This window comes from Dasypus novemcinctus, chromosome 6 (genome assembly GCF_030445035.2).
Source record: "Dasypus novemcinctus isolate mDasNov1 chromosome 6, mDasNov1.1.hap2, whole genome shotgun sequence".
NCBI classification, from domain to species: domain Eukaryota; kingdom Metazoa; phylum Chordata; class Mammalia; order Cingulata; family Dasypodidae; genus Dasypus; species Dasypus novemcinctus.
The window spans coordinates 135,836,022-135,858,796 of record NC_080678.1 but is presented as its reverse complement, the minus strand read 5'-3'; the positions used below and the strand labels follow the sequence as shown (position 1 = coordinate 135,858,796).

General features: G+C 49.2%; 1 protein-coding gene across 1 annotated transcript in view; it reads right to left on the bottom strand.

The window, feature by feature from the left end:
• LOC131278853 (disks large homolog 5-like) overlaps positions 1-22,561 on the bottom strand; it is a 199,539-nt gene extending 176,978 nt beyond the window's left edge. The window contains 1 exon segment of the mRNA XM_058299452.2: positions 21,977-22,561. The gene's annotated coding sequence lies outside the window, so the exon portion shown is untranslated.
• Between the last annotated feature and the right edge of the window lie 214 nt (positions 22,562-22,775).

The window sequence follows — 22,775 nt, the reverse complement described above, 5'->3', positions numbered from 1 at the left end:
AATTTAAGAGACCATAGTTAATATTCAAAATGACAGCTGTCCCTTTGTGGTGGGAAGTTGGGGGAGGATTACACCTTTATTCCAATGCCTCCAAAACTCAAAATGTTTCTGGAACTTTTCTTTGGAAATTGCTCACAAATTGACAAACCACCTAAAACTTCCAGATTTAACACTTCATAATTACATATTTATAAGACCAGAGATACCTTATCCATTGGCTTCCTCTCTTATTCGTGCCACCTGCCTGCAAACTACTTCTGACACTTTCCTAAAATCAAGGTGACTTTCCAATGTTGAGAGATGTCACCTAAGGCAGCATTAAAAAGAATGAAATCAGCACTGTCAAGGCTGTCCCCAAGAAGACTCTCTCATCCTTCAAATAAGGATGAAATCATTCATCCTTTCAATCCTGCATTTGTTCAAAGAGTATTTTGTGATGTTGGACACTGTCATAGGTTGCTAAGGAACATGATGAGCATAAAAGGGTCCCTGTCCTCAAAGAGGCCTCAGCCCCTGGGCAACCAGTCATAAGCATGGGTTCAACATTGCAGGCAGCCTGTGCCAAGTACTCAACAGACACAAGCACTAGATAGACATTGCAGATACAAAGCTGGAGAGGACACTGTTCCAGACCTCAGAAAGTCTACCGTCCAGCAGGGGAGATGGCCATGTGATCGTGTGTGAACCCCTCTGAAGTCAGTGGACTGGAGGAGGGCATAATGGAAGAGAGGGTGACCCTCTACTGTCATGGTCCACATTAGAAAAAAAGTCACAGTCTCCCAAAGGAGACCAGATTGAAATAATAACAAGAGCTAAAACGTATACAGAGCTTACTCTGTATATGTCACTACTCTAAGCATTGTATACTTCTTATCCTCACAACAGCTCCACGAAGCAGCTCCCATTACCAGGTCCTCTTTTTTGTTTGTTTGTTTTGATTTGTTTTATTTTGAGGTACCAGGGGCCAGAGATTGAACCCAGGACCTCATATGTGGGGAGCCAGTGCTCAACCACTGAGCCATATCAGCTTCCCTGAGTTGATTTTTTTTAAGATTAATTTATTTTATTTATTTATTCCCACTTTGAGGCTTCCTCCTTTTCTTTTTGCTGTCTCTTCTCTGTGTCCATTTGCTGCACGTTTTTTTCTGTATCTGCTTGTCTCCTTTTTGTTGGGTCTTTTTTTTTTTTAAGACTTATTATTTATTTCTCTCCCCTTCCCCCTCTGCTCCAGTTGTCTGTTCCCTGTGTCTATTTGCTGTGTATTCTTCTTTGTCCACATCTGTTGTTGTCAGTGGCATGGGAATCTGTGTTTCTTTTTGTTGCGTCATCTTGTGTCAGCTCTCTGTGTGTGCAGTTCCATTCCTGGGCAGGCTGCACTTTCTTTTGAGCTGGGTGGCTCTCCTTACAGGGTGCACACCTTGCGTGTGGGGCTCCCTATGCAGGGAACACCCTTTTGTGGCATGGCACTCCTTGCGTGCATCAGCACTGCTCATGGGCCAGCTCCACACAGGTCAAGGAGGCCCGGGGTTTGAACCACGGACCTCCCATGTGGTAGACAGACGCCCTAACCACTGGGCCAAGTCTGCTTCCCCTCTGTTGCATCATCTTGCTGCACAAGCTCTCCACGGCACATGGGCCACCAGCTCTCCTTTGTGCATGGGCCAGCTTTGTCTTCACAAGGAGGTCTTAGGACTTGAACCCAGAGCCTCCCATATGGTAGACGGGAGCCCAACTAATTGAGCCACAGCCATTTACCCGAGTTGATTTTTTTGCTTGTTTTGCTTGTTGTTTTTGGTTTTGCAGGAAGCACCAGGAACCATATCTGGGACTTCCCACAGTGGGAGGTGGGTGTTCAACAGCTTGACCCACATCTGTTCCCACCAGTTCCTCCTTTCAAGTGAGTACATGGAAGACCCAAGAAGTTAACTTGCCCGAGGTCTACAAGTCAGCAAGTAGCAGAAGTGTGGTCTGAGGCCAAGTTGTCCAGCTCAAAGGGCAGGCTCTTGATGACTACACTGGACTGTGTAGAACAAGAAAAGCTCATTCAGACACCTACAATCTGGTCCGTTGGATTTGAGAAAAAAGCCACATTGCTCATGTTGTTACTCACCTTCAATCCCGTTTTCTCACAAGTGAACTCCTGAACTCTCCTTAAATATGAAATCTGAACTGAGTGGAATGGGCTACGGGGATGCACCATGGGGAGAAAGATGAGGGACCCAGGAAGCAGCCTCTGTCATCCAGCCCACTTATGCTCTTCATGTTCCAGGCGAAGAGCCACTCAAGGTAATATTCAAAGCAGGAAAGAGCTGAGCAGCAGACGGTGCTTTCAAATCCTAAGGATGGGTGCGGGCAACCACTTTCAGCTCAAAGCCCTTTAACAACACCAGGGAGGGCAAGGGCAACATCATCTTGGGACAGTGAAGATGCCTTTGTTCTCTACAGCACAGAGAGAGAGGAGGAGGTTAAGCCCCTTTGTCCCTTTGCTCCTCAGGTGTTTAAGAAGTGGAGTAGCTTCAAGCTGAAGGCAGGGACCAAAAGTGGCAGAGCAGAGGGAACCCCAGAGCAGTTGGGCAGGGACTAAGAAATAACACTCTGGAAACGTATGCACCTTGGACAAACAACATAAGCACCTTTTGCTCACCTATAAAATGGGGATAATAATAATAATACCACCCAGAGAATTAAGAATGTATGTTGCATAAAGTCAGATCTGTAACCTGGTAGATACCAGCAAATATTCAGTTTCTCTATTTAGGCCATGGTAATTATTAATTAGGGCAGACCCAGCTATGGACAGACAACCGGAGACCTCACCCAGATTCTTACTCAGCCTGGGACTCTGCAATCCAGGTACTACAGAAACTGGCTTGAGGTCCTCCAAACCCATTTCTGATTCCTGGGCACACTCCTACATTTCTCAGCATCTACTGCAGGTGCCTGAATTCTGGCCCATGCACTGTGTGGGCAGAAGGGATGTGAACAACTGCCAGGCTTTGCTCCACAAAAACTACCCCTCACGGTCCCTCCTTCTCACTCCCCATCTGCCAGGCTGATGCAGAGGATCTAGCAGAGGTCTTCAGAGCCCCGGGAGATGGCAGATCCACAGGAGCCGAGGCCCCGGAATGACTGTGTGGAGCATGTCCCTCCACCCCTACCAACAATGGTACTTTATATGAATAATATCTAAATTCTATTGCATTTGGTCACTGACATGTTAGGGTTGCTTGTTGCAGCAGCCGGTCTAACCTGAATGCTACACACAGCTAACCGAGCCTCAAGTTGAACTGGTAGGTGCTTCTGTGACCACTGCATGCACTGCAGAGACTAGACAGCATAATGTCCAAGAAAGAAAGGATAGGATGCAACTGGCTAGGACTGGTGAGCATGAGGAAGGGCCAGCAGCAACTCACGAGACACCACGGGAGGACCAGTGGCCTACGGGAGAAGTGGGCCAGCCCAGCAGCGGAACTGCCTGTGCTCACGGTCAGCCACTGGTTCTTCAGGAGGGCAGTGTGGTGCTGTGGGGAGAGTAGGGGCTTTGAGGCTTAGCAGACCAGAGCCCATATCTGCCAGTGACTATATCAGAAAGTGACGGAACCTCTCTGATCTTCAGTGTCCTTGTCTGGGAAGTGTAGATACCAATGCCTGCCTCTGTTCAGTGGCATCTGGTACCATGAAATCAGCTGTGATGGGAGCAGTCGCTCCCCGGAAACTGGCAAATGCTACTACCTGGGACTTTTTTCCCTAGAAGGCCAGTTGTTACCCAGTGACCAGCAAACCACAGAAATGGCATCAGCAAAGTGGTAGGGGAGAGGGAACACAAGGGAAGAGAATCCCCCACAGCATACAGAGCATGTGTGAAGGTCCAGGGGTATAAGAACAAAAGGTGTGATAAAATGAAAGAAGCCCAGGGGGCTGAGGGTGGAGAGCTTGGGAAGAGAGGCCAAGAGACACTGAGACAGAGGGCATGAGATGGCTCTTGGGGAAGGAGCTCACTAAAGAGTGGCTCTTTGTTCCAATTCCCTATGGCTGGGTAACAAATCACCCTAAAACAAAGTGGCTTTTCTTTTAAAGATTTATTTATTTTATTTATTTCTCTCCCTTTCCCCCCCACCCCGGTTGTCTGTTCTCTGTGTCTATTTGCTGCATCTTATTTGCCAGCTTCTGTTGTCAGCAGCACAGGAATCTGTGTTTCTTTTGTTGCGTCATTTTGTTGTGTCAGCTCTCCGTGTCTGCGGTGCCATCCTGGGCAGGCTGCACTTCCTTTTGCACTGGGCGGCTCTCCTTACAGGGTGCACTCCTTGTGTGTGGGGCTCCCCCATGTGGGGGACACCCCTGCATGGCAGGGCACTCCTTGTGTGCATCAGCACTGTGCATGGGCCAGCTCCACACGGGTCAAGGAGGCCTGGGGTTTGAACCGAGGACCTCTCATGTGATAGATGGATACCCTAACCACTGGGCCAAGTCCGCCACCCAAAGTGGCTTAAAATGATCATTTTATTTTGTTCATAATTTTTAAGTCAAAAATACAGGAAGGGGGAAACAGACTTGGCCCAGTGGTTAGGGCGTCCATCTACCACATGGGAGGTCCGCGGTTCAAACCCCGGGCCTCCTTGACCCATGTGGAGCTGGCCCATGTGCAGTGCTGATGCACGCAAGGAGTGCCCTGCCACGCAGGGGTGTTCCCCGCATAGGGGAGCCCCACGCACAAGGCGTGCGCCCCTTAAGGAGAGCCGCCCAGCATGAAAGAAAGTGCAGCCTGCCCAGGAATGGCGCCACCCACACTTTCCGTGCCACTGAGGACAACAGAAGCGGACAAAGAAACAAGACGCAGCAAATGGACACAGAGAACAGACAACTGGGGGAGGGGAGAGAATTGAATAAATAAATAAATCTTTAAAAAAAAATTCAGGAAGGGATCAGCTGGTCGGTTCATCTCTGATCTATCTGATGTCAGTTGGGTTTCAAGGATCTGCTTCTAAAATGGCGTCTTTACTCACATGCTGGGAGCCTGTATCTCTCTCTCTCTCTCTGTCTATCTTCATGTAGTATCTCACCTTCCAGTGCCTTTCCATGTGGCCCACTCTTGTCACAACAAGGTAAGCTCAGGCATCTTACATGGTGGCTGGCTGCTCCAGGAGCAGGCCTTCCACGGCTCTTCTTCCCACCCAGCTTCAGAACTCCCGCTCCTCACTTCCCCCATGCCCCCATGGTTACCAGCAATGACAGAGCCAGCCCTGCTCAAAGGAGGGTTCTGCCCCTAGATGTGAACACCAGGAGCCAAACACATGGAGAGGCTTCTTTGGAGACTGGCTATGGCACTGCTAGTGAGCAGCCAACGCTCCCTGGCCACCCTCCAGGCACAGCAGGGGATCAGAAAAGAAAAAGACCAAAAGCAAAGAAAGACCGGTGCTGTCCACAGGGAGCCTGCAGCCAAAGAGGTGAGGTGCTGGCCACATAAACAGCAGTGCAGCCTCAGATGGATGATGACCACACGAGACATCGAAACAGAGTGGGGAGTCGCCAAAAAGAGCGGGGGACAGACCTCTAACTAGGGCGGGTGGAGAAGACTTCCCAGGAAGGTGGTGGCTGAGCTGAGCTGTGAGTGATGGGTGAGGCCAGCTGGAGGCCTGGAAAGGGGAGCAGTGGACCAAGCCTGAGGTCACCCAGCCTTCCACCACATCTGGACTGCATGAGGCCGAATGTGGCCATCGCCACATTCCCCACCATCGGGGATGTCGCTCAAGCCTGGAGCACTCCTCCGTGATGGGCAGGGGGCAGGAGAGCACAGCGGCTGCTGAGTGTGACAGCTTGTCCTCGGGTCCACGATGCTGCCCCATGCATCTGCACTCAGGGAGGGGCCGGGGACAGCAGACCTGCTCACGCTGGTCTGACCTCACCTGAACCAGCAGCCCCACGGCCAGTAGAAAGGCAGGAGACGCAGCTGCCTTGCAGCAGCCTGCTGGCCTCGGAGGCACAGCCTGGATGGCAGGTCCCCCAGACACACTGCTGGGGCCACACAAGGCAGACCGGGTGGTGACGGCCATTTTCCAAGCGCGCAGGATGCAGGATGCTCTGCTGACAAACACCTGGGACAGCAGGGGGCATGGGAGGGAGCTAAAAATAGCACCACTGGCAGCAGAGAAGCCTCTTCTAAGTCCCCGGGGTCCTGTTATGCCTCGCCAGGGGCCTCTGGGACACACACGGGCTGGCATGCGAGCATTCTCCCTTCTCGACACCACAGGCATGGGGGCCTGGGAGGGCTCATCCAGCACACCAGGAGGTCTGCCCAGGGCTCCGAAGTCCTCGTGGAAACAGCCCGTGGGCACTGGGCCTGGAGGTGGGCAGGCTGGGGTGGTCTTCACACCGCTGGCCCCAGGGCCCTCTCTAGCCACCCCCTCTCTGAGTGATTCTCAATGTTCTCTGCCATTTCCTGGCAGCCAGGCTTCATGAAGACCTGCTCACTGCCCACTTCACCTCCTGTCGCCAAATATTTTGTGCCTGGGGCTCAGCAGGCACAGGCTGCCATGCCCAGTGGCCTCAGAAGAGATCCACACCGGGCTACGGTGATGGGCTTCCAGGCTGTGAGTGGAGAGGGGCAAGGCAGGGTCCTTCTAAGGCAAGGGAACATGCACGGCCACTGAATGGGTTCCCGCCACCGTCTTCTGAGTGTTCAGATTAAATTCTCTGTCCTGCTGATATCCAAAATACACCTTGTTGATAATAGACCTGAGAACTCTGGGATCTTTTTTTTTTTTTGCCTTTCATGGAATTTCCATTCATACAATAACAGAGTCTCAGAATTTGAGATATGAGTAGATCGCCTGTAGAAACAATAAGGCATCCTCCCGTGCTGGATGCTTAGACTCATGCTTTAATGATAATACTTCACCTGTATGTCTCAAACTTTTCCATCAAAAGACACTTCTCAGCAGAGAAGGAACACGAACTTCTGGGGGGTGGCCCAGGCCGCTCCTCCGTGCCCTCATGCACCAATGCCGATGACACTCACACACACACAAACCTCTCACAAACACATCTCCCTCAAGTGTTTACACATGTGCTTGAATTCTGCCTCCCACTCCTAAGGTATCTGTGTATGTGTTAACATTAAAAATCATGTTTTTCTCCAAATCTTCAAGGAAGACTGATGCTCAGAAAACTGCCCCAATATTTATTCCATGACTCCACATACACCCAAGCACAGGGTCTATGTGCCACAGACCATCAGTTAATGCATTATCTGATGTGACTATCATAGCACACCTGGAGTTGCACAATGAGCAACCTGAACAACTGCACACTTCATCACTGCCTGTTAGGTAGAGAAAAAGGTAATTATCACATTTTACAGCAAGGAAAACTAAGACTCAGAGAGATTAAAGGACAAGATAACCTTTAGGGCTCTTGTCTATCCTGGTGGTATAGAATTCTCTGAATTTATCCAAGGGGCCTCACATCTAGTCTAGGAATGGTGCATGAGTCTGAACTGCCAACTCCTCTCCCAGTGTCCCCTCTACATCTTCACAGTTTCCCTCCCACCGTGTGCAGGAATGAGCTGAGCACTGCTGCCCTACAGGGCAGGAGTTATATGTTTGACCACCTGCCTGGGTTTAAATCTGACTCTGTCCCTCCACACTGTGTGACCCTGGGCGAGTTACTAAATCTCTCCATGCCTCAGTTTCCTAATCTGTAAAGCAAAGATCACAAAAGTACTGACGTCATATGGTTGTTGTGAGGATTAAGTGAGATAAGACATATCAAGTCCTTGGAAACTGTGGGACATACTGTAAGCACTCCAAGTTGATTATCCAAAAAAAAATTTGTTGTTCTCTATGCCTTGGTTTTCTAATCTGTAAAAAGTAGGACTGTTTTGAGGATTAAATAACATAATCATTATAAGGACCTTAAAGCAATGTTTGATACATAGCAATTAAGCACTCAAAAGTTTGATATGAATTTCTTTTTCCTAAGAAGCCAGTAATTCCAGTTCACACAGAAAGACTTTCCTAAAACAAAAGCACCCGGAAGCTTGGGAGATAAAGGGCCACACCTGAGGAAGAAGAGAAAATGGCTAAGAGAGAATCTGGGGAACTAACTGCCACCTTCGATAGCAGGTGACAGACCAGATATTTTAGAGACTGGAGGTTCCTGTTTTAAATTAATTCTTTCTCAGGAAAACAGGTACTGCTGAGGTGGGGGGGGGAGGAATGGGAGTGCCTCACTGGCTGGTTTCTCTTTTCACCATTAAAATCAGTTTTAAACCACTGCCTGGCATTTAAATAGCATCATCCCTGGAGATGGGCTGTTTCAGTTTCATCACAGTATGTGTTCATAGAGTACAAATAGAAACCTTCATGATTTTATTAGTTTCCATGCAACTCAGGAGAGATCTGCATGATGACATTTCAGCTCCTGACTTAAAGAGGGGAGCAATTAAAAATATAGAGCTCGCACTGCCTATCCAAGGAAAATGAAAAGGTGCCCAGAGTTTTAAAAAATCTCTCTCATATGTGGTTCATGGCCATAAATCTACTCTTCCGTACTGTCGTTGCAATCACTACTGCCAAAATTTTTAGTTTATTTGGAGGGAGGATGTTTTTACCCACCTTAGGGATTAAACTATAATATGGAAGAATCTAATTATCCAAATTAGTATTTTTGCCTGGGCTCCATCAAGTCCCACGCAATCACTGATTCACTTAATAACACCCACAAGCTATCTGGTAATCTGCGGATTTGTGCAGTGTTCATGAAATGTATCTGTGACAAGTTAAAATTTAATACATGACCCCAGTAGCATAATAAAATTGTTATTATGTAACCTAGGAGAACTTTTCCAGAAAGTTCTGGTGCACTGCCTGCCTAAGGTGCTAGAGGAATTATATTTCAGGGGTTATTGAGTGTTTAGGGATCATCTCTTCAGACACGTGCTCTTTTGCCACAGAAGCTGTGGTAATCTTATCCCTGCTTTAAACAGCCAGAACATTCCATGGGACAGGGCTGAGATGAGCCTTCTGGCACCGGGGCTGCCTTCTGGGGAGAGTTAAGGAAAAGCATCAAAGAAAGCTGATTTGCAAGAGCTCCTCCTTAAATAGATGCTTCTTTTTATGCCCAACCTCAACACAGCCAGCCTATCACACAGCACATTATTTATACTCTATAACCTAAGATGCTTTCAACCTTTCCCCAGCATCAAAAATTAAAATTTAAACCTCAAAAGTGATGTATGGCCATGTCAAAAGTAATAGCAGAGTGACAAAATCCTATTTCTGAGACTTTTTTTAATGACAGGTCTGACAGTGTTTCCAGCAGGGCCTGTGTCTCCAGATGCTAATTCTTACATACGCAACCTCATCAAAGTTGATACTTCAGAGCGCATGTAGATCAAATTTCACTCTTGTGATTTACAGCAGAACCAGAACTTCTCCCTGGGTCCATCACCTGGAATAGTTCAGTCTTTGGTTCTTTATCCAATAAAAATGATAGTTTTGGGAAGCAGATGTGGCTCAAGCAATTGGGGTCCAGGGTTCAATACCCAGGCCCTGCTGGTGAAGGAAAGCTGACCCACATGGTGAGCTGGCCCACATGGAGTGCTAGCCCACACAGAGTGGTGGCCCACACAGAGTGGTGGCCCACACAGAGTACTGCCCCATGCAGGACTGCTGGCCCATGCGGAGAGCTGCTGCAGCAAGATGATGCAACAAAGAGAGACACAGAGGAGAGATAATAAGAGATGCAGCAGATGAGGCAGCAGAGGTGGCACAAGGCAATGATCACCTCTCTCCCACTCTGGAAGATCTCAGGATCGGTTCCCAGAGCCACTTAATGAGAATACAAGCAGACACAGAAGAACACATAGCGAATGGACACAGACAGTAGACAATGGAGGGATGGGGGAGAAATAAATAAATCTTTTAAAAAAAATGATAGTTTTAAAATCTGATTTAAGAAATGGCTTTACATTGAAATCACTGAATCAGAGAACACCTAGGCCCAGAGTCAATGACTTGCCTAAGACAAGACCGCTACTCATATGTCAAAATTGAAACTTCTGATTTAAAGTAATTCTTTAACTTCACCTTAAGAACAGAATCCATTTAACCCAACTCCACAGGCAAAAAAAAAAAAGCTGCTGGAGGGTTAGATGGTCCTTTCTTTTGTTCTCCATCTGAACACCATCTAATCAAACAAGGCCACCGAAGAATTGAAAATGGGGACTCCAATGGATACTGTGCACCAGTGTTCACAGGAGCATTGTTCACAATAGGCAAAAAGTGGAAACGAGCCAATGCCCCTCAATGGAAAGAGAGACCAACAAAGCATGGTCCAGCCATACAATGGAATATTATTCAGCCATAAAAAGGAAGGAAGTTCTGACACATGCTGCGCATGGATGAACCTTGAAGACATCATGTTGAGTGAAATAAGCCAGACACAAAAGGACAGATATTGTGTTATTCCACTTATATGAAATACATAGAATAAGCAAATTCATAGCAAAGAAAATAGAATAGTGGTCACCAGGGGCTGGGGAGTGGGTGGGGCATTGGGAGTTATTGCTTAACAGGGATAGAGTTTCTGTTTTGAGTGATAAAAAAAAGTTTTAGTGCACTGAATGTCTCATGATGATGGAGGAGGTTGTTTTTATGAATGGAGGAGTGGGGTGAGGGGGGTGGGAGGTATATGGGGACCTCATTTTTTTTTATGTAACATTAAAAAAATAAAGACAAAAAAAGTTTTAGGAATGAAAGGTGATGATGGTAGCACAACACTGTAAAAGTCATTAATGCCACAGACCTGTATACTTAAAAATGGTCAACAGGGCAAATTTTATGTTTTATACACATGCCCATGCACACACACACATACACACACACACCTATTACCATAATTTTTTTTAACGCAAAATCAAACAAAGCCAGTATGGACACTTTTCAGGTTGCTGCCATTTTCAAATTCTTAAAGGAAGAACATCAAATGCCCACCAAAAAACCTGAGCCCCCCGGGAGAATGGTCAGGGACGGAAATCTGGTCATCTCCAGAAGGCAGGAGTTGTTTTTGTTTTTTTTTTTTTTAATGCCTGCCTGTACTGCCTGAATGTTCTACAATAATCATATAGTCCGTTAAAATTCAGGACAAATATGTAAAACACTGAAGTTGAAAAGAAAATCTCACAAAGAAAAAAGCTTTGCAGTTGAATCTAAGAAACTGATTTCTTTTGCAAGACTGATGCAAATGCTTGACTTCTGTGGCTTCTGATGGGGACACCCTAACTATATTCTTCAAGAATCTTCCTGGTGGTAACACAACATTTTAAATGTAATTAGCAGCACTGAATTATATATTTGAATGTGGTAAAAGGGGAAATTTTTATGTTAATAATGTTTTTTTAAAAATGTATTTCTCATTAATAAATTCATATTCAAAAAAAAAAAAGAATCTTCTCACCTAATTGGTAGTGTCTTTCACAATCCATGGGAGAAATGACTATAATTCACGGACAGCTAAGCAATTCCTCTAAGCCTGTTAGGAAAGAGGACCCCATGTACAAAGGAGAAAAACAATACATAAATCTGCCAGCTAATGTTAGTCATAAAAATCCCCAGCACATGGATAAGCCCCTTCATCCTCAAAATCCTTCCCCCATGCCTCTGAACCTCAACTCTGAGTTCTCCATTTGATTATCATCGGATGCCCACCTTTTCCACTTCCAAAGCCACAGAGGATCCACTTTCCAAAGCCACGTGAAGGGAAACAAGATTAATGCAGCAACTCCTCCTTAAGAGGAGTGGAAAGTTCCTGTCCTCATAACATAAGCACACAAAGAAGATCCCCACCAAGCCCTAAAACCCTTCCCTCTGGCCCACAGGGCCACACACAGGCCCCATGCTCTCAATTAGACAGAACTTCTCACTTGAAAAGCTAAATTTTTCCAAAAGTGAAGTCACTCTGCCCACTGGTCTTTATATAATGCTTCACTCCTTGGCGGTGAGGTCATTTTACATGATTTATTCATTAAGACAAAGGTGAAGGGACAAACCCAAAATCCACCCAATTATATATTTATCCAACCTCTAACTCCCAGGAAACAAATTCTATTTTTCTTCTTGTGAACACCTCCCCTCTACCCTCTGCCCTCTTTCAAGTTCTCCTCCTGGTTTCCTTTCTTTCCTTTTTATTTGCCTGGTCTCCTTCTGTTCAGCAGGATGGGGTGAATGGGAGCAGCAGAAGATAGAAATTGAAGGGAAGAGGAGATAAGGTGGGCAGTTGGGGAAGGAAGAGCCTTCGATTCCAGGGAGCAGCTATATTAAAATGATGCAAAAGAGGCTCAAGATTCTTACCTGTTCTCTCTCTCGGGCTCAGAAGGGCCAATACCCAGAAAACAGAGTCCAACTCAGACTTCTTGATGAAGGACCCACACCGTCCACATGTAGTCTTTGCATGGCCCCCAAATTACATCTGCTCTTGACCAAGCCCTGTGTGAAACGTGAAGGAAGCTAAACCCAGAGGCACAGCGCATGCATCACAGATGAAGGAACAGACTCAGGGTCCAAAAACAGCCAGAACATTGTATGTCCTCCCATGGCCCACTGGCTGGAATGTAGGAGAGTTTGGGCTATGGTGTGGACCATTGACCATGAGATGCAGCGGTGCTCAGAGATGTATTCACCGGATACAACGAACGTCTCATGATGATGGAGGAGATTGTTGTTATGGGGGGAGGGGTGCAGTGAGGGGGTGGGGGATATATGGGAACCTCATATTTTCTGAATGTAATAAAAAATTAATTAATTAATTAATTAATTAATTTTTTTAAAAAAAGCAGCCAGAGAGCCCAACAGGACCAAACAGATCACAGAGGGCAAACTATGATAACCAACAGGCAGGAGTGGGTCACTTTCCAAAGTCTGAGTAAATGGGGAGGGGGTACCTTTCCACAGGAGGAGCATGGGGAAGCCCTGGAGAGGAAAAGAAAGTGACCAGCCAGAGCTTAAAGCCATCCTTTGCCTCAACAACACTGTCCACGTCTAAACTCCAACCAGCTGGGGGCCTTCCAGAACCGGATTCCAAACGTGACAGCTATCCTCAACCAGGACCTGTCCTGTGTGTTCCAGAGATGGACCAGAGGCAGAAAGGGCCAGTGCTGTGCAGAGAAAGTGTTTTCTGTTCTTTCTAAAGTGGATTTGTCTAAGAAATGGTGGCCTGAGGAGAGCCGTACACTCCCGTGCCCTCTGGTAAAGGTGCAGGATGGCTCCAGCACTGGCAAGAAGCAGGACCTGCAGCCCTGAAGGCCCTTCTGCCACCGTGATGCTGCCTTCTGTGCTTCAGAACATGTAAATCAAGCCCCTGTTTTTTGTCTAATAACCTGCAAACTTCAACCCCTCTGCTCCTCTCCTGGACTGGGCTGGAGCCCTGAACCAGCCACTCTCCACCCCTCCCACTTCTAAGAGGGGAGAAGGAGCAAGGCCAAGACAAGGAACAGAAAAGGAAAATAAGCACTGTTCTTGAACTTTCCACTTGAAATCTAGGTATAGGCATCCCAGTCTTTACATCCCAGTAGGTAACCTGCCTTCCAATCATATGCAAAGATGCAGACCAGTCGCTGATCAGCTTCACACAGTTAGAAGCGGCCCTGGGAAGAGTGTTACTAGAAATCCCTGCCTTAATAACTCTTTGTGAACGGCATCACAAACACCAGACTTTGGCAGTCAATGGATGGAAATGAACTTCACTTCAAGCCACAAATCTAGAATTCTATCAGCCTTCTATATATATATATATACCCAGCCACCCCTCCCCCGAAATAAAAGCTGAACTCTGATAATGGGGAGATTAATTCAGCATTTCCCCTAATTACTTCTTCTCCACTCCTTCCTCAAATCTAAATATTTCCCCTTATTGTGCTAGAAATCAAAATTAAATGACAGTGAGTTCCCATGAAAGCCCTCCAGAATGAGGACCACTAAGGAAGAGGGAAAATAAAGGAAAGGAGAGAGAGATGGAAGAGAAGGAAGGAAAATAGGCTTTCCTCTTCATTATCTTTGAAATACCAAGAGTCGGTGGGATTTGGATCCCTAAAATAACCTGGAAGGGAGGAGGCAAATGAAACAGCATAGTCTAGAAAGTGAGATGTTTTAAATAAGTTTGTTTTAGGCCATGCAAAGAAGCATTCATCAAACAGGTATGAGGTCTTACAGGGACAAGGTTCTCAGGCCTGGTATGACAAGGTTACATATATCCATCTGGGGCCTGGAGTGCCAATGACATTTTCAAATTGGCAATCAGACCTAATGCCCTAAAGACAATCGCCAAATAATGCCCCCCCTCAAAAAAAAAGCAAATTCCCCCTTGCAGTAGCCACTCGTTGAAGCTGCCCTTCTGTGTTCTGCCTGACTCACCTACCTCAGAAGCAACTATCCCCCCCCCCGGCCTGACAAATTCCTTATTATCCACAGGTCAGAGCCAGGAGTGGCATGAATAATTAAAATCCAGGAATTACTCAAACATCATTTTTTCATCAAGTCAAGTCCATCCCTCTCACCCAGAATTTCTCCATTGCTTCTAACAACCTATTCCCAAAAAGCAAGGCTGACTTTGCGCCTACCTCCCTCCCACTCAGACCCAGCTAACCACTAGGGAAAGTTCCCTCCTAGCGTGTGTTTGTATTTGATGACTCAGTTCCTGCCCTCGAGGAGTCAGCAGTCAACTCAGGGATCACACAAATCCATACCACACAAAAAAATAACTTTTTCCTGGCCAAGGAAAAGTCCTATTGAGCAGACAGGCAGAAGGTACTGGGTTTTAATGATTTTTCCCCCAAAACCTGGCCCCTAGCATAGTTCCTGGCACATAATATGCAATTAAACCAAAATGAACAGTAATAAGAATGGTAAGCTTTCTTTGGGAACCTAGTATGTGCTGAAATTCACATGGCTTAAGTTTGGCCCGGGGTCTCCCCTTTGACAACGGAACAGCACAGAAAGCGTATCTCAAGGAAAAAGTCCTTGGCAGTATGACCTGTGCAACCCCACTCTGGCGAGGAGAGGAGCCATCTTCAGTTTTATCTGCTGGATTTCCTGAGAAGTGCAATGAGGGGTACCACCCATCTCTGGCCACAGATGACCAGGGCTTGAGCCTAGTCCTTCAAAGCAGAATCCTCGAGTCTGGGGATGCCCACCCAGGTCCCTGTGGAAAGCTGGGCTTGCAGTTTTGCCATCACCAACTTCAAGCACTCCAGAGGGCGTGGCCCCCCACTGGCTCTGTGAGCCACCACTGTGAGCCCTGGCCACACGGCTCGCCTTTCATTTTGCAAGATGGTGGTTTGGCTGAGATGCCATGCTGGCCTTCAAAAAGCCTCACCCCATGCACCGTGACCAACTGGCACTAGGGACAGCCTGTGCTCTGATGGACAAGGCACAGACGAGACCGTGTACTTCTCCAGAACACTCCAACCCAGCTCCAACCCAGCCATGCCCATCGCTTCCCTAGGAGGCAGGTGCCAGAGAAGTCCAGAGTGAGCAACAAGTGCTCGGCCCAAACCCCAGAACACTCGAGAAGCCAGAGCTGTCTTCACTACCTGCCTGTCCTGACACAGGGAACCTGCCTCCTCACGCCCCTTCCCACTTTGTCTGCTGAAGAGCTAGGGGTTTCCATATTTAAAAACAGGCTGGGTTTCAGAGATGGGCCACCTGGAGGCTGAGGAATGGGCCAGGTCCTGGCTGGTCAAGGAAGTGTGTCTGCTGGCATCAGCTTTGCCCGGGTCTTGTTAGGGGTGAAGAATCTCAAGCCCCACCCCAGCTCCCCTGAATCCCAGTCTGCATTTTTCCAGCTCCACAGGGGATCTGTGTACAGATGATGGTTTCAGAGGGCCTGGACCAGATGCTCCCTCAAGCCCTTGGAGGCTGAGATCCCGTATCCCCAACTGAACCTGCTTGGCCTTTTTGCCCAAAAGGGGCAGGCACTTCTGCCTCTGCCTGTGGCCCCCAAGTTCCCTTCTCTGTGTGCCTTGGGCCCAGGTTACCCTCTCAAGAGGCACTTCAAAGAAGGATGCTTTTGATCTGCTGTGCTGCACGCAGAAGGCTGTGGAATGGCCAAGGTCTTGCAGGGAGGCCTGGCTGGCCTGACATCTCCGTGGGGACAAGCATCCTCCACAGGGCCTGTGGCACAAATGCAGCCCTTGTCACCAGAACCACAGAGGTACGCTCCAGGGCTCTGAAGCCCCAGGAAACCTGTGTTGGCTGCTGCGATTCACGGCGAGCACGGCCATTGCTGGTCAGAGTGGGGCCACCCTCATTGGAAAGGAGGCCCTGGTGGCAGAACCCAACACCAACCTGACTGCTTTGACACCAGGCTTCTCACTGCAGTCAAAGAAAGAGAGCTTCAGAGCAGACACTTACTCCATCCAATGAAGAAAGTAGTGAGGCAGAGACAAAGCCCACTTAGCCCAGCCCTTGGAATCCTGCCCCGCAGGCCGAGCAGTGGGCCAGCTCTTCCCTGCATCCTGCTGCATGTTTGAGCAAGGCCATTGGGCACCCAGAAGCAGAGCCAGTCCAAGGCTTGCAAACAAGGCCATGGGTCACCAGCGTCCCCCTAGGAAATGCTGTAAAATAGGGTTAATAAGTGGGCCTATCTCATAGGGTTCTGCTCGATGATGATCCCCAATGTGCAGATAAGGAAACGGAGGCTCAAAGTCAAGTCCCTGCCCAAGGTCACAAGGTTGACTCTTGGTCACTGCCCAGGCCAGCTTCAACACCCAGGCGAGGTGCTCAAAGCGAGCACATTCAAGAGCAGTCTCACCCATTTCCCTACAGGTAGGATTCTCCAAGCCTGCCGTGTGAATCTCCAAGACAGGAGCTCAGGCAGGCTCCATGACTCCCATTTTTCCCCCCACAGGGTAACTTCAAGGACAAGGGCTCCCCAGAACACACTTTGGGAAATGCTGCTCTAGAGGCTGTCGAGGAAGAGCTGCTCCAGGCAGAGACGGCCCTGGCCAGGAGACTGCTGTGTGACTGAGGAATCACGACTGTGAGCTCTGGCCCTGGAGTAAAGGGATGGCAGCTGGGGAGTGATACCAGGCAGCCACATACCCACCACTAAACACCACTTGTGCTAGGCTGAGAGTTCCCAGACCCCCACATTGTCAGGGCTCCCCCATTGACTTCACACTGTCCTCATCCTTGCAGACGTTCATGGCTGACCTTGACCAATCTTCCTGTCTTACAATAGCCAAGAGCCATGAGCCCAAATCTCAGTCTGATCCTAACTAGTCATATGACCCAGACCTCGAGACTTCAAGGTCTAAATAAATTCTATTTATTCTAGTCTTGTGCCCTTCAAAGGCTGTAAGCTCAGTGGATCAAAGAGTAAATGAACTCAACAATTTGGGAAGCTGAGGTAGCTCCCACTTCTCAGAGACCTGTTAAGTGCCAGGCATTTGCTGCATGCTGAATATTATTGTCACTCCTTTAGAAATCCTATAAGATTATTGCCACTCCTCATAAATATCCAACAAAGTGGGCATCATGATGCCATTTTTACAGAGGAAGAAATCAAGGCTTGGGATGGATGCCAGGCAAAGATGCTCCACTGTGTGTGATACCCACAATTTGACCTTGGGTCTGTCTGTTTGCAGAGTCACTACTAAAGTGTATTTCTATAAAGAGGGTGAGGAATGAGAAGCCAAGGTTCTCAGACCAAGGGAAGGCCAGCTGACACTCACCAGTGACTGGGAGCTCAGAATGTCCCCAAGGCCACCCCAAGTGATCTGATCACAAGGGGTACCTGAAGGTGGGCCACTGGCAGCCAATCCCTGAGAAGGGACAAGGCACCAGGGCAAATCTGGAATCAAGAGTGCCCAGGCTCTGAAACTCCAACCCTGGCTGAATGCATCAGGCCAGACCCGGGATAATTACCAAGCCATGATGGGATGTGATGTTTAAATTAGTCAGGCGCCTAAGAGAGGAAATGCGTGGTTTTCTCAGACAGCCATGGAGATGATCCCTCAGTAATCCACTACATGCAGACCATCCCTGCGTAAGCCCAAGCTTCTGCAGGGAGGACAGCTCAACTGAGAGCCAGAAAGTGTGCCCAGTCACATGCGGGGCACTCAGCAAACTCCATCAGGAAGCTGGACCTTAAGCCTCAGTTTCCCCAGACATTTAAAGAGAAGCAGAGTGCATGCTGGAAGAAGAGTAGAGGATGAGAATAAAGACACATACACACTCCAAGGCTGAATTCCTCAAGGAATTGAAAGGGGATCGCAAAACACATTGAGTTAGAAACGTTTCCCATAGTTCCTTCAACTTTCCTTTCTCCTACGTGGAATCAGAAAGCAGGAAAGGACATTACGACTCACAGAATTCAATCCCCACATTTCATACTCAAGCAGAGAGAGACCAGTGAGGTTAAATGACTGCTGCAAGGTCGCAGCCTTGTTCAGGCTGCCTGTCTAGTTCCCTTGCCACTCCAGCCTGCTTCTGGACCTCAAAACATCACAGCCAGGTGAACAGAGAGTTCTGACAAAACTCAAGAGAAGAAAAAGCAATACTGTGAAAAAACACAGCTAAGAACACACTACTGGAATGACTGCCCATGTTCCCAACGGGGGTAGGCATTAGCTTTCTACTTTATTCTCCAAAAAACAATAAGCCACATACAGTTCTGTTTAAAATAGTAAAGTCATTCATCATTTAAGATTCAGCGGCCAGACTAATAAGATGCCCCACAACCCACTTCTACCATCTCAGGTTCTGTATTTTGTTTCTGTGTTTTTAAGAAAAGTTGTAGGTTTACAGAAAAATCACACAAAAGTGCAGAGTTTCCATATACTCCCCCTCAAAACACACAGTTTTGCCTGTTATTAACGCTTTGTATGAGGGTGATATCACTGTTTGAATTGTACAGTTCTATAAGGCTTTTTATTTTTATTTTGGTAGCATGTATACAACCTAAAATTTCCCCCTTTCAACCCTATTCAAACACACGACTCAGCAGTGTTACTTACATTCACAACGTTGTGCTGCCATCACCCCATCCACTACCGAAACCTTCCCACTACCCCAAATGGAAACTCTGTACCAATTAAGGACTACTTCCCCATTTCCTACCCCCTCTCTGGCCCCATGTAACTTGTATTCTAGTTTGTGACTCTGTGAATTCGCACACTCTAATTACTTCATATTAGTGAGATCATACAATATTTGTCCTTCTGATCAAAAAGGACAGTGCAGTCCACAGACCAAATCCTGGGGATTCCAGAGCTCTCTTCTGAAACTCATCTCCCATGGAATTTCAGATGCTAAGAAGGCCTGCCTTCCTTAGACCCCACCTCCTAGCCAAGCATCAGGGGGCTGAAGGAGGCGAGGGTCAATGCAGCTGAGTGATGGGAGAATTCTGGGGAAATGCAACCTAGGTTTGCTTGGGAAACCTGGCACTAAAAGAATTATTCCAAACTATAGCCAAATGCAGTGCTCTCTACCAAGTCTAGACCACAACCGCCAAACACCTGGAAAGCAAAAAGGATGAGGAGCAAAAAAAGACAAGATTGTGGCAAAAATACATTCTTTCAGGGTAGGAAGAAAAGTTAATAAAAGGCCTAAGTTGTGACTGGCTATAATGAGCTCGCTACACATGGTTTAACTGAGCAGACTGAGGGCCAGGTAGAAAAGATTCTGGGCATATTTTCTAATGGGATGGCATCAAAATGACCTGATGTCCTTCGACATTGACCTCACATCTTGCCAACTGACACTGCAATCGTCTCTAGTCTTAGGATGATTCTTTGTAGTAGCCTCCAGCTATGTCAACTCAGCAGGTCTTGGAGCTATAAAACATAGCCAAATACTTAGGAATTGTTTTTCCTAACAGTGATTGCCAAAGACCTATTTTCTTGAGAAAACGGATATAAGTTATGCTTGTTCATCATTTAGGAAAAAGATTCTTTCTGTGAACAATCTGATTTGCATTTCATCCCAAGCACCGCACTGGCGTTTATGTACCCACAGAATAAAAATATTTTAGAAGCCGTGTTAAAAACCCCAGGATCACAAAAACACCAAAACTTCTTTTTCCTCATTGAAAAAAGAAGTATTCATTTTCATCAAAACTGCCCATGCCTGAAAGAAAGGGGGCTATTTTTAAAAGTTCGCCAAAATCCCTCAATCTGGGAAACATTTCTAGCAGGGGCAACCAGGACTCCCCAAGGGCAATCACTGCATCTCAGGAAAGGAAAAGAGGCTCCGCAGAAGGTGGGAGAGAGAGAGCACGTGCACAAGAAGCCCTACGAAGCCACGAGCTGGTAGGGCGCCTCCGGCTCACTGCCAGGATCTGGCTTAATCGGAGGGCTTCTCCGGAAGCTGGGAGGTTTCCTCCTAGGCAAGGAGGAGGAATTTCTCTCCCTGCTGACTGGCCAGCGCCTGGAGGTCTCCGGAGAAGAGGGAGGAAGAGGGGGTGGTGGGGGCGGAGTGATGGCTTTTCTTTTTCTCTCTTATTTCCAACACACCAGTATTTTCCAAAACACAAATGTGCTGCCACAAAACACAGCTGAGCCCCACCACCCAACACGATGTATAATTAATGATGAGGAGACAGCGCTTCAGTTCCCCCTTGTGTTTTCCCAGCCAGCCTTCACCCAGAGCCCCCAGCTTCCGCACTGCTTTCGCTTGGCAACCAAGGAGGCTGCTGCGCCACGGGAAGTTGGAGAGGGTCCTCGGATAAACTACACACTAGAAAAGGTGTGAAAATGAGGGACATGGATCTCTGTCTACCTCCCACTTTTCCCTTGATATATCTTCCCTCCAAAAATTTTTAAAGCTATGAAGTTCCCTAGGATGGAAACTACACCCCCACACACGTGCGCGCAAAAAAAGCACTCTTTTTTTCCCCAGTCCTTTCTTTTTCATTCCACAGTTTTTTATCAAACCTTCCCACCCCCCACCCCCCTCCGCGCCCCTCACCTCCAGCTGGTGGGGAACCTCTAGACCAGGCCACAGACCAGCCAATCAGCCTAGTAACCACACATCCAAGGTGTAGCGCGCCTGGGTGCTGGTGGGCGTCTCTGCGCCAGGAATAGCTTCAGCCCACATCCAGCCACCTCAAAAGGGCCCGGGGAAGAGGATCGGCGCGAAACCGCCGCCTCGGCCCATTCGAAAGCGGACCTCCCGTTCCCGCTCCAACTTGGCGCTGCTGCCAGCCTGTCTGGGGACCCAAAGGGGGTGGCCTGGGGGTAGGAAGACAGAGGCCAAGGACGTGGGGTGAGGGGTATTTTCCAAGTGAATACCTAAGGGATGGAGAGGGAGGTAACATCAGATCTGTGACCTTGCCACATTCCTAAGGTGGCAGCCGCACGGGATGCTCCAAAACTGGGGTGGATCTCCCCAACTTTCCTTCGCCCTCCCCTCCCGCAAAACCTCCCACCGCGTTCCTCCCCCGTGATTCCTCAGTCCCAAAGATGTTCTCCCTATCCCAAAGAATCCCCACCTCCTTCTAACCCCACGAACTCATCTCCCCAATAGACTCCTCAAGTGCGGGCTGATGTGCTCCCCCTCGCCCACGCGAGGAGCCGAGCCGCTGCAGGTGAGCCGCACGGAACACGCACCAGCGGCCCCCAGCTTCCTCTGTCCTCGCGGGGCTGGCGCTCCCTACCCCGCACCACCTCACCCGGGCGGCGCGCGTCCCCCACCCGCGGGCCCGGCCGCTGCCGCAGACGACCCTGCAATAAAAAATAGGGGGACAGGATTGGGCGTCCGCGTCCCGGAGCGCACCTATTGGGGGGAACTCCTCACCCGCGGCGCGCCACCCGCTGCCCCATCCCGAGGGCGCAGGGAGAGCGGAGACAACGGAAGGCAGCGAGGGGAAGGCAGGCGGGGAGGGAGGGAGGAGCGGCGGCGTGCGGAGCGAGGAGGTGGGCTGCGGAGGACCCCGAGAGGCGACGGGGCCGGCGCAGGGGGCGGGCGCCTAGGGCGCGCGTTACCTTCGTCTTGCCCCGCAGTGGCAGCAAACGGTCCACAGGTACTTGAGCGTCCGCCAGAGCAAGATGATGAAGAGGCCCCCGAAGAAAGTCACCATGGAGGAGGCCAGGAAAGCCCACCACTTGCGTTGGCCCCGGCTGTCGCACGGCACCTCCATGGTCACCGGAATGATGAGCGTATCCATCTTGGGCTCGTGGACCGAGGACGAGGAGGAAGAGGAGGAGGAAGAAAAGCAGGAGGAGGAGGCGTCTAGGCTGAGATGGTTCGCGTGGATATTGCTGCTCATTCTAAGACTGCTGCCTCCGCCACCGCCGCCACCATTTGCCACAGCTAGCAACGGGCAGCCAGCGCAGGGGCTCGGGGGAGCATCTCCCGCCGCCAGCGCCACCCCCAGCACCCATCAACTGTCATATTGTGCTACTGCCGCCGCCGCCGCGGAGCGCGGGGAGGGGGCGGGGAGGCGCCTGGGCTGGGGGCGCTGTGCGCGACCTGGCGGGGAGCGCGGAGATATATACAGCGAGCCGCCGCCGCCCGCCCTTCCCCCGATCGCCGGCCCGCCCGCCCGGGGCGAGGGGTGGGGATGGGGCGCGCGGGCGGCTTCCCCTCGCCGGGCCCGCGCCCGGCTCGCCCGGGGCTGCGCTGGCTCCGGGCGCCCGAGAGAGAGGGCACGCCGCGGGCCGCCCGCGCCCGGGATCCGCGCCGCCCCTCGGCCTGCCCCGGCCCTGCGCGCCGCCCGCCCGCCGTGCGCCACGAGTGTGCGCTGCGCTCCGCCGGGGACCCTTCCCCCGCGCAGCTAACGAG